Raw genomic sequence first — 12,500 nt, 5'->3', positions numbered from 1 at the left:
ATCAGTCTTGCTCCTGTTTATTATGTTTTGTAATTTCTTAAGATGTACTTTTGAAAATTGTAATATATAGTTGCAGTAGTCAATCCTGAAAATAACATAGTTTATCACAATTTTCTGCACAGAATTTTCGTCCTGGTACATTTTTATAAACACAATGTCTCTTAGATGATAACAAGCAGTTTTAAACGTTGAAGAAGAGATCGAGGAAAATTTGCCAAATCTTCTTAGAATGTTGTATTGTGGTTCAAATTGCCTTAATGAAGTTTTAATTGCTGTCCTCATTAGCTTTATTCTGTAACCTTGTCGAGTACGATTAATCCAGGTACTGCATAATGAACGCAGATTAATCATCTTGTTGTATGTAATGAGATCTCTGGCAACCGTTAAATGAGGTTGAGTTTAAAAAAAAAAACTTCTGGGGAAGTAAGATCACGATAGATTCATGAATAAATATATATAAATATATATGTTTTTTTTTCGTTTCTATCTTGATTACTATTAGTTTGAATTAATGATAACTTCAGTTGCTATTGCAACTCTATTTGCCTGAACCATTCTTCAGTCAGGTATACTTAACGTATCATGATCAGCTTCTGAAGCCAACATTCATTAATACAGTGATTTCTTTATCGCAATTTCATCTACTCTCGGTGCTCTCGGATTTTTTCAGTCATCAACTGTCATGAATTTTGTGTAATTGGTTATCATATAAGCTCTAAAACTCCAATTAACCTCCTGCATAGAAAATTTACCGTTTTATCACATGAAAACAAAATCTAATATAATTTTACTTACTCTATTCAACTACTTGGAAAATCCCCATTAAGGATTTCCATTTCTAGAATTCTGTAGAAAATGGAACTTCCTCTGTCACTGGCCTCATTAAACGATTTAATGACAGGTGGATGGCTCTCTTTGCATCTGATCCCTCAGCTCACCTCGTTTAATAAGATTTAATAATGCGTCGCAAGATTTGTGATCCTTGTTTGGTTATCCCAAGGAAACATCAGAATACACACGCAAATACGTATCCAAGAATACTTATATCAACACACACACAGATGTATATATATATATATATATATATATATATATATATATATATATATATATATATATATATATGTGTGTGTGTGTGTGTGAGTGTGTGTGTGTGTGTGTGTGCGTGTATGTGCGTTAAACCTTTCGTAAGTGAGTATCCTTTCTCTTGTTCCTAAAATTACTGAAGAAGTTCCGAAGGACAGAAATAAAGAAAATGCGTCGGACGTCTGATGGAGGGTCGTTCAGCTAGAAAACAGACCACACTCATCCGTGATGCGATACCAGGTCACGTGGCTTTATCATTCTAGTTTTGATCGTACCATTATAGTAGTTTTCGGAAAAACATTCCGTGGCCTAGCTCCAACCTGAGTTGTTTTCAAATATATAAAAAAAGGAATTTTTAACTCTAAATCGTTTAATGCCGTTGATAGTTTTGTTAAAAAGACAATGTTCTTACATCCATATCGTAATCTAATGAAAAAGATTTTCCAATGATATGTTATGAGATACCATTGGAAAAAAACAATCTGTTGTAAAACTTTTAGTGTAATAACAGACTAATACAAATGATAAGGTTCATAAAGCTTAATTTCATAAATATCTACAGTATAAAAGCTGAAAAAATATATGACCCAGAAAAACTGAAAGTTGATATTTTTTTTATAAAATCTCATTATTGCTTCAAGGAAAAATTTTATGCTGAAAAGCTATTCATTTATGGGTACCTTTTGTCGCTTAGACTCGATACTTTGAGAGACGGATACTTACTTGTTTCTCATCGGCAAAGAACGAAATGTGTAGATATAATCTCTACGTCATTACTTAAAGGTTTAGACACCCCTCATGAATAGAGACAATATCCTAGCAAGCTGGACAATGCCCTAGAGACTAATAATAAATTATATGATCAGCGCCCAAGCCCGCTTTCCACCCAGGCTAGGACCACGGATGTCTGCTGATGACTGGGCAGATAGAACAATATGCTCTCCCAGAACCCCCTAACCTTATCTCACAAGGAGGGTAAGGTTGCAAACACTAAAGGCACTAACGAGTCTGAGTGGGATTCGACTCCCGTCTGGCAAACACCAGGCAGAGACGTTGCCAATCGGGCCACAATATATTTAGGATTTTGGGGCAAATTTGTTATAGTGAATTACCTAAAAAAAAAAAAAAAGAAAAAAAAAACATCACGGTCTGACTTGAATATAGCTCCTACTCACACAAGGTCTTGAACTTGGATCAGGAAAAATATTAGTATATAAAATTTTAGTAACTAGATTTTTTCCTTAAAAGAGAAGTTATGGCCTTCCTTGTTTCTTAGTTAATAAAGATTTGTTCTTAAGTAAGATTATTATTATTATTATTATTATTATTATTATTATTATTATTATTATTATTATTATTATTATTATTATGAGAAATTTTACGATCTTGGAAAGTTAAGTTTGAATACGCTCACGAAACGGAAATTGCAGATCTGTTTAGAACAATTTTACCTGTACATTTAGTACATAAGTTTAGTTGTACCTCGCGTTATTGTTTCCTGATTATTTAATATAGATTGAGTCCTACATACAATGAGCACAGAAGAGTTAATTCATATAGTTAATATGTATAATTTACACCTTTCTGGCTATCTGCTATAATACTAAACAAAAAATTCAGACACGAATTAATGTTATGTTTTTACGAAAACATTTTCCTTTAAAGGGACTTAGTTGAACTGGATGAGCCGTACGCTTATATAAGCATACACAAATACACACATACGCAGAATGATGGAGGGGTGGTAGATAGGTAAAATTAGTAAACTACCCAATCGAAATCAATTAATTCAAAAAGTTTAATATTAATCAAATTATCTTTTCATGGTTTTATAACGGACCCAAAAAAATCGACTCTTTAGAAAGAGGAAAAAAAATTAAATGTAAAAAAATGAAGAAATTAGACTAAATCCAATGGTGAAAACAGATGCGGCTTCAAAATATTCCGTTTAAGCGTCGGTAAAAGCAGTTGAAATCATGGCCTTATCGACTAAGCACTTATATGTAAAGAAACTCGCAAAGAACAGGATTCACAAATCGATTCCAAAAGGTTAAAAGCATGGTAAAGAAAATTTCGATAAAAAAGTTTAAGCGGAAGAAATTACTGTCTCATGTTTAACATTATAAAGAATTTCTCTCTCTCTCTCTCTCTCTCTCTCTCTCTCTCTCTCTCTCTCTCTCTCTCTCTCTCTCTCTCTCTCTCTCAGGTGGCTATAAAATATTTCTTTATATTAGCCTACACTCAAAATATGATTTTGATGACTTCTTTTGGAATGCAATTCCTTCCTACGATAAAGTTCGATTTAACAAGACTGGGATTTATGTAAACCTGTTTAAGAAGATGCTCATTGCTCTCCTCAAGGAGAAGTATTAGATAACTAGAAGCGTACATGCCCAATGTGCTAACTAATTGTGTGTACTCCAGCCCACAGGGAACACCAAAAGAAGTAGGTAATTTTTCAGAATGTTATTCAAGTATCATTAAACTAAGGTGACATCAAAGCAGCTTTTCTAGGAGGACACTCTAAAATCAAACCATTGTTCTCTAGGCATGGGTAGTACCATAGCCTCTATACCATGGTCCTGCGTTGTCTTTGGTTAGAGATCTCTTGCTTGGGGGTACACTCAAGCACAATATTCTTTGACATTCCAAATTTCCTATCCTTACTGGGCTATTTTCCCTTTTGGAGCCCTTGGGCTTACAGTTTCCTACTTCTCTAAATAGGGTTGTACTAATGATAATAATAATAGCCCTCAAAACCTAATAACACACAACCGACAGTCTGAGGAAGAACACATCTCCCTGAGATGGAGATTTGACCGTCCTGTCATAGCAGCGGATGTCCCCAAATATCTAAAAAAGCAACTTGTCATAGCAGCGGGTGTCTATTAGTATCTTAAGAAACAACTTGTCATAGCAGTGTATGTGCCCGAAAATCTTAAGAAGCAACTTGTCAGAGCAGCGGCTGTTCGCGAATATCTTAAGAAGCAACTTGTCAGAGCAGCGGATGTCCCTGAATATATTAAGAATCAACTTGTCATAGCAGCGGCTGTCCCCGAGTATCTTGAGAAGCAACTCGCCATAGCAGCGGATGTCCCTAAATATAAGAAGCAACTTGCCATAGTAGCGGATGTCCCTGAATATCTTAAGAAGCAACATGTCATAGTAGCGGATGTCCCTGAATATCTTAAGAAGTAACTAATCATAGCAGCGAATCTCCCCAAATATCTTAAGAAGAAACTTATCATACCATCTGATGTCCCCGCATATCTTAGGAAGCAACTTGTCATTACAGCGAATGTCCCCGAATATAAGAAGCAACTTGCCATAGCAGTGGATGTCCCTGAATATCTTAGGAAGCAACTTTTTATAGCATCGGTTTTCCTAGAATATTTTGTGAAACATCTTGCCATAGCAGCCGATATCCCCGAAAATCTTAAAAAGAAGCTTTTCACAGCAGCAGATTCCACCGAGTATCTTAAGAAAAAACTTGTCATAGCATTGGTTTTCCCCGAATATCTTAAGAAGCAACTTGTCACAGCAGTGGATGTGCTCGAATATCTCAAGAAGCAACTTTCATAGCGGCAGATGTCCCTGAGTATCTTAAGAAGAAACTTGTCATAGCAGCGGATGTCCCCGAATATCTTAAAAACCAACTTATCATAACACTGGATGTCCCCTAATATCTTAATAAGAAACTTGTCATAGCTGTGGCTGTCCCCGAATATCTCAAGAAGCAACTAGTCATAGCAGCGGATGTCGTCGAATATCTTAGGAAGCAACTTGTCATAGCAGCGGATGTCCCTGGATATATCAAGAAGCAACTTGCTATAGTAGCGGATGTCCCTGAATATATTAAGAGGCAACGTGTCATAGCAGCGATGTCCCCAAATATCTTAAGACGCAATTTGTTATAGCATTGGTTTTCCCCGAATATCTTAAGAAGCAACAGTTCCTAATTAAATGTTGAGTTTTACAACTACATATTGTTCATAAAGTGAAAGACATAATTCATCGGATATCAATTCTAGTGATAGTAAATGAATAGCCATATTTGAAGAATATATTTTCAATATTGAACAAGGGTTACAAAGTAGTACCAAAATATTCATAGAAAAGTCCTATATCCATATTTCCATATTTTATTTATTATAATATGGAAGATGATCGTCTTTGTCTTGAACTCCTGTTTGTGTAATCTGAATTATCTGTTAATCTTAAATTGTAATGAGCTAAAATGTCTACAACATTCTTTAACAAAAAATCGATTACACGAAAGACAAAAAAATATATTCTTATATGAGAGACACGATGATGATATAATGAGAGAGAGAGAGAGAGAGAGAGAGAGAGAGAGAGAGAGAGAGAGAGAGAGAGAGAGAGAGAGAGAGAGAGAGAGAGAGAGAGAGAGTCATTTTTAAATAAATCTCGAGGAGACATTAGTATGATATAGATGAATAAGGGCTTTGCTTGCACGTGCACAGGGAATATGATGAGGAATGCAAATCATCAAGAGAATGAGAAATGTCTCCAAAAATTGCATAAGAAAATGGAATCGGAAATTTCGGAGAGAAAAAGGGTGATGTACATAGAACAGCAACTACTACTTCTTTATCTGCATCTTTTCCCACTTTTATGTAGGGTCGATGTTTCTGACCAGCTTTCTCCATCAACCTCTGTCCCACACTTCATCACCGTTTGATCCCTTTGATCGAAGGTCATCCTTGATAAAGTCCATCCACCTTCGCTTTGGTCTCCCTCTCGTTCTCCTTCCCTGTACCTCCATTTCCATAGAACAGCAACAAACTATCTTATATGGTCAAATAGAAGATTCAATTTTTTTACAATATGGCCATCACAATGACAAAGATTAACACAATTGAAAACTGAAAAAGCAATCTGAGAATACAGACGTCCTCCACGGCAGCTTATTTCTAGAAACCAGAGTAACTTTTCCAGAATCAATAAATCAGCTCCAGCTCTTTACATTACAGTTTGAAATCGTGAAAGTTTCATTACTTTACGATTAAAATTTTGACCGTATGGTTGATGACCGGAATTTGACCCTTTGCTTGACCTTGATGTTGAACTCAACCTTCTCCTTTAACCTTAACAGCTCTTTACATAAGATTGAAATACCTACAAGTTTCATTACTTTATTATTGAAATTCTGGTCAGGAAGCTGTTCACAAACACACATACCAACACACGAAAACAAACAAACAAAACACAATGTGTAAAACATAACCTCCTTCTAAACTCGTTGTTGGAGGTAATAAAATCCTTATTAGTCTTGCTAATATCAACACAAATATATAACATAAATTCTTATAACAGAATACATTCCTTATGGATTAAGGTATAAAAAATGATCTGATAGATATTAAATCATTCGAAAAAATACGAATGCTTTTGTGAAGAAACTGGGTATGACGTTTAATGACAGACAAAAATAGCAATAATGTGTTATATATTGTCATTATTCACAAAGGAACAATAAAGATGTATGAACGAAAAACGTGAAGAATGGCGATCGTAAGATGGATATCTTTCTCTCATTTAACGAAACAAAAGATTCTAATACATGAAATGTGGTAGAAAATAAATTCAGTAAAATATATTTCGAGAAAAAAAAATATTTGAATTCAATAAAAAAAATTAAGGAAACAAGATAATGGACAATGAATATGATTTTCTCTTTCTGAGAAACAGCAAATAATGAAATATGTGGAATTAAAAAAAAAAATAACGACGACGAATTTAATCAAGATAATTGTTAGGGTGATTGTCAAGAGATGAAAGAGCATCTTAATGAGAAGAAAGGAGGCAATCAACTTTGATGGCTACGAAATGAAATAAAAAAAGTCAAAGAATTACTCCAAACCTCGATGAAAAGTTTGAGTTTAAAACTTTTTTTTGTTCTCTTTTCATAGAAAATATTTTTCTGATTAAAACTAATAAAACTTAGGTTTAGTTTTTCTTTTAAAAGTAGTTTGATATGATGTCCGTAATAAGTTAATTCCAACATATATAAAAATTATTTATCAAACTCAAGTAAGAAGACTTTCTTTCCAAGCAAAGAAATCGTTCAATTGCTTAAAAATGGAAATGGGAAGGAATTTTTAAAAGTGATTGAGGATTTTTTTGTATTTTGACGACAGCGCTATACAGGATTGGCCAGGGGACCAAATTGGATTTAAATAAACACTGAATAAGTTAAGATAAGATGAGAGTTATAGTTGTTATTTTTATAACAATAAAGGTGAAAATTAAATAATAATAAGCCCCTTTAAAAAATATCACTTTTTACCATAATAAAATTGCGTTGTAATAAAAAAAAGTTAGACAGATAACCAAAGGCTGATAAGCATGGAGCAGAGTAAGATTAAAAAAGGAATTATGTGTTTGAAACGGGTATTTGAGATGAAAGAGTTATGAGAGAAGTTGGAGACTGAAGGACTAAAGTTATATGAGCATTGATCCTTTGAAAGCTGAAGAAGATGCGATGGGGATGATGATGAAGAGGATTTGTGGATTCATATAATGAAAACGACACTGGAACAGAACATTAATACCAAAGTCTGAGGAAGATACAATCGATCGTCAAAGCGTTGCCTATATAGGAGGGTTGGTGATAAAATGGTCAAACCCCAGACATGAATAAGGACATGTCTGAGGTAATTTTTATGCAGTGGACTATAAATCGAAGCAGTTATTGCTGCTGTAGTTGTTGTTGCTGTAAATATATATTTTTATACATATATACATATATATAGTTTATATGCATTTACGTATGTATGCATGTATGTATTTATTCACATACATCTACATACATACTTACATACATATCTATATTATTATATGTACATACATATATATATATATATATATATATATATATATATATATATATATATATATATATATTATATATATGCATTTGTGTGAGTATGTATATAAGTATATATTAGTTTAACATATGAATCGTAGAAGTTTTCAATTATTTGGCAAAATCATATAAGCTTATATCCTAGTTGTTAAGATAGAAAAGTAATTGAATATTTATCCGAGGATTTTTTCGTAATTTCTAATGAAGCCAAAAATTTTACTCATCATAATTATCACATGCATAGTCATCACCAGCAAAGGTCCATTAAAATTAGTAAAATATTAAAACTGAAATATCATTTGCAACCAGTTAATGTCTGCGACTGTCTACACTTGCTTTCAATCACATATTAATTTCAGTGACATTAATCAGCTCAAGAGATGAGACACGAACTGTCACTTTCCAATTGATGTAAAATAAGTTTCCATTCTAAATTGTTTATTATGTTTCTATACGTGTAAGATGATTCTTCATTCAATAAGATGACTAAAAAACAGAAGGGAGAATGTAGTGTCATTTAACCTTTCTTATCATGATATTTACATATCCGGAGTGCAATTTTCGTATAAGAAAACTGTTGAAAACAAATTGAAGAAAAAATAGGAATAGCATTAAAGATCCGAGGATAGATAAAAAATATAACGAGAATGAACTATATTGTTTTTCCTCTGACTTATAAGAGCGTTATAAAAACTTTACATATTAGTTATATATCTAAAAGTTAATGTGATTTTAGAAAAAGCTGCAAATACAAAAAATTCAGAGTCCTGAACTATGATTTTCAGTAACTGGAGAAAAGGTTAAGAGGTAACATAACCAATATGTATAAGATTAAAATTAAGTACACAATGCGGGAAAACTTCAATCTGTAGCCAAGAATAAATAAACAAACCCCGTTCAAGGACAGAAAAGCTCTATTGCAGAATCTGGCTAAGCCGACAACGTCTTCCGAAACCCATAAGATGCTTGAGAGCCACTTCATAAATGAAAATAAACATCGGGGCTGGAAACTCTCTCTCTCTCTCTCTCTCTCTCTCTCTCTCTCTCTCTCTCTCTCTCTCTCTAGAAACTCACGAATTAGAATTTGAGACACTGACAGTCCGCTGTTTTGTTGTTCAGTTTACGGTAGCATACACACCATTGCCATCAAAATCGAAAGTACAAAAAATGCACTAAACACCTTTGCATTTACACAAGAACACAATATGTTTGATTATAGTAAAATATTGCATTTTATGACAACTATACAGAAGTTCTTTTTCCGTAGGAAGAATATAGTAACATTAAACTCACTTCCAGTGGACCCTAATTTGTGAACAGCCATTTACCCAAAACCGTTTGGTGCTATTTCGCGTACACACCGCAGCAGTTTGCTAATGCTAATGAAAAGATTAAGGATTAATGCAGCTCACGAGGCTTTTGAACTTGAATGAACCAGACGAAATTATTTCAGAAAGTTTTACTGTGAAATCAAATGAATGCCTTTAACGGCCGTAATAACACCAGATCGTAGAACTTATGCACACTTAAACAAACACAAGAGGATATGTATTCAACTTTTTAAAAAAATTCTAATTCTGTTATTGTTTTTGGTGAAAAAAAAAATATATGACATAACCTAAAACTGTACACATAATAGTATAACAGATTGCAAAGACAGAATCAATAAAGTAATTGGTTATTTCGCAATGAGAGACATCTCATGCTCTGTAGTTAAAAGACGAAAAGGATTCAAACGTGGTTGCAATGGGCCATTGCATTGCCAGGCATATTTTTCTCAGTAAATTATGTTATTCATAAGACTTTGAGGTATTGCAAGAGGGAGCAAATATACGTGTTTTTCTTGTCAAAATAAGGAATTATGTGCAATAAATGAAAGTGAAATTATGACAAACATAATTGGCTGGATATATATATATATATATATATATATATATATATATATATATATATATATATATATATATATACATATATATATTACCCAAAAACCGATAAATCGGTTGGAACTTTTGACCGGGGAAACGTCTGTCTATATCCGAACATAACTTGACAACAAAACGTTTACCCGATTGAGCGGTTTAAAGAATTGATATAAAGATTTTAACCGGGTGTCGCCGGTCGCTTGCTTTTGACATGACCCATAGTCATAAAACAAAAAAATTTTGGGTAACGTACCTACAACTATAACGTTGAATAATAAAATAGCATACACGCCAACCTTTGATCACAGCACTGTCAGCATTTTTGCATGTTCCCCGGTCGTGCTTGCTACTTTACAAGTTCCCTTGTTTAGAGTAAATTCTTATTGAAATTACTTTTTAACTGCTAAAATTGACTTATTCAGATCGGATACAGACAAATCCGGTAAGGATGATTCATGTAGCACCAATCAATCTTATCAAGAGGTAAAGTAATAGAACGTATTATACTCAAATTATAGCTAATATAAATGGGTATACAAATATCATCCACAGGCAACATTGGAAAGTGCTTTATAATCAAAAATATTCACCACACAGTGACCAGACTCTTTCTGAAAAAAATTGTAAAGTTCATATGACAACTAAGAATAAGTATCACTGACTTGAACATCCTTCTTCGAAATTAGCCGAATAACTTAGTAACAAACCAGTGAAATGTGTTTAGGAAAATTCAATTCAAAATAATGGAGGTATCTTCTTGGTTAGATTTACCCAAATGGTACTTCATGACTTTGTCTAGAGTAAGATAATTGGAATATTTTCAGCCTTAACATGTAATTAAAAAAAAATAGATAACAATTGAAAATAACTCTTACTTTATAATTTCATAAATAAACGGTTTTCCTGGTATATCACAGTTACATCTGTTTCTCAGAGGCAGAATCTAAGGTAAAGATTTCTCTCCGTCAGTGTAAAATAAATGATATACCAAATGAACATTTTAAGTCTTGGATGTCTTGCTAATATTGCAAATAGAAACATTTATATCATCAATATTATTGTTGTAATAAGTAACTCAGTAAAAATAACAGAAATATTAAAGATTAAGAACAATACCCAAGGTGTAGTGTCCCTCAACTGTATCGGTCATTACGAGAAGCATTATGAGAGCTTTGCAGTCTGGACGAAATTAAAAGCGACCTTTAGTCCTCAATACAGTTGATAGCCAGAGACAAAAGTAGGTTGAAAAAATTTCTGGCAATTATAAAGTTAGAACTATTGCGAGTAGCGAAAACCCTTTCAAAGTGACTCCAGGTCGTGAAATAAGTCTTCAGCATGTACCTATTCAAGAAAGAACTTGACACTTCATTATAAAGAGAAAAATTTAGATTTCTTTATCTTCTGAGCCAAATTACTTTTTAAAAAAAAATTAATAGTGTTAATGTAGAAAAAAAATATCATCTTCCTCTATTTACTCTCCAATAATTTATCCACTGTAATTAAGCTCAGTGATTATTTATGCACCGTTAATTCATACGATCCCTTACCCGCAAATATGACGTACGTGGGAGGTGATTGGGTTTATTTATAGCTAAACAACTTCACCCATTTTATACTCTCTTTAATTATCTTTTGTATGAACCACACACCTTCAAATAACCATTATTCAGAATCAAGATTAGAGCAGGATAAGTTACTCTAAAGACACAATAGCTAGTTTAATGAAGTCATTCTGATATTAACATTATTTGGTACAAAATATCGAAGAGGGAAAAAATAAATTCACTTCCTCTCGTCTATCACCCAGATTGATATATCGGAACATTAAGATACTATCAGTACTACTGGGTAAAAATTGATCTGAAGATTCGATTGATATTTTAATTTAATGTATGTGACCTTCTCCTTATTGTACCGCATGTTGTCACATAAGGACCTACCTTCTAACCACATTAAGAAATAGAAAGGAAATTTAATATTTAAAGAAAAACACTCAAGATACAAAGGGCAAGTTGTGTTTTCACGTGATAATGAATCTTAAAAAAGCAAATTAACATCACAATGCTGGCACAAAAAATAAACTAAGTACAAGTTATTAACTCCTACATAAATCAGCAAAGGAACAAACTGCTAAAACGTAAACCGTGAACCAGATAGGTTTAAATCCTCCCATCCCTTATTCAAGTGGAAATTCCGTGAACGGATTCTAGCGTTGTGGTGTGCAGCATATCTGGATGTGTTTTCCAGGAAAAGACACAAAATTTTACCTTTTCCAGATAGTATTCCACCACGAAATCCGATTTCAGAAAACGAAGTTTATTCGATGAGTTTGTGACTGTTGACTATCACACAAAAACGCTTTTAAAGTATCGTTTTCTATAACTCTCTTTTTTTTTATCTTTCACAGTAGTTTACAGTACTTGCTTTAATCTTCTCTCACGTTGATTCTGTATTCAACTAAAAGATTCCTTAAATGAAAAATATTGTTCCAAGAACAAATAAGTTATTTTACTTTTTAAAACCATTTGTTTTGAGTGTTAACTCACTCTCCCTGTATCCTCGTGTAATAGTTTTAAAGAATTGCCTTCTTTTTCTTCCTA

This window comes from Palaemon carinicauda, chromosome 5, assembly GCF_036898095.1.
Source record: "Palaemon carinicauda isolate YSFRI2023 chromosome 5, ASM3689809v2, whole genome shotgun sequence".
NCBI classification, from domain to species: Eukaryota; Metazoa; Arthropoda; class Malacostraca; order Decapoda; family Palaemonidae; genus Palaemon; species Palaemon carinicauda.
This window is presented reverse-complemented; position numbering follows the sequence as displayed.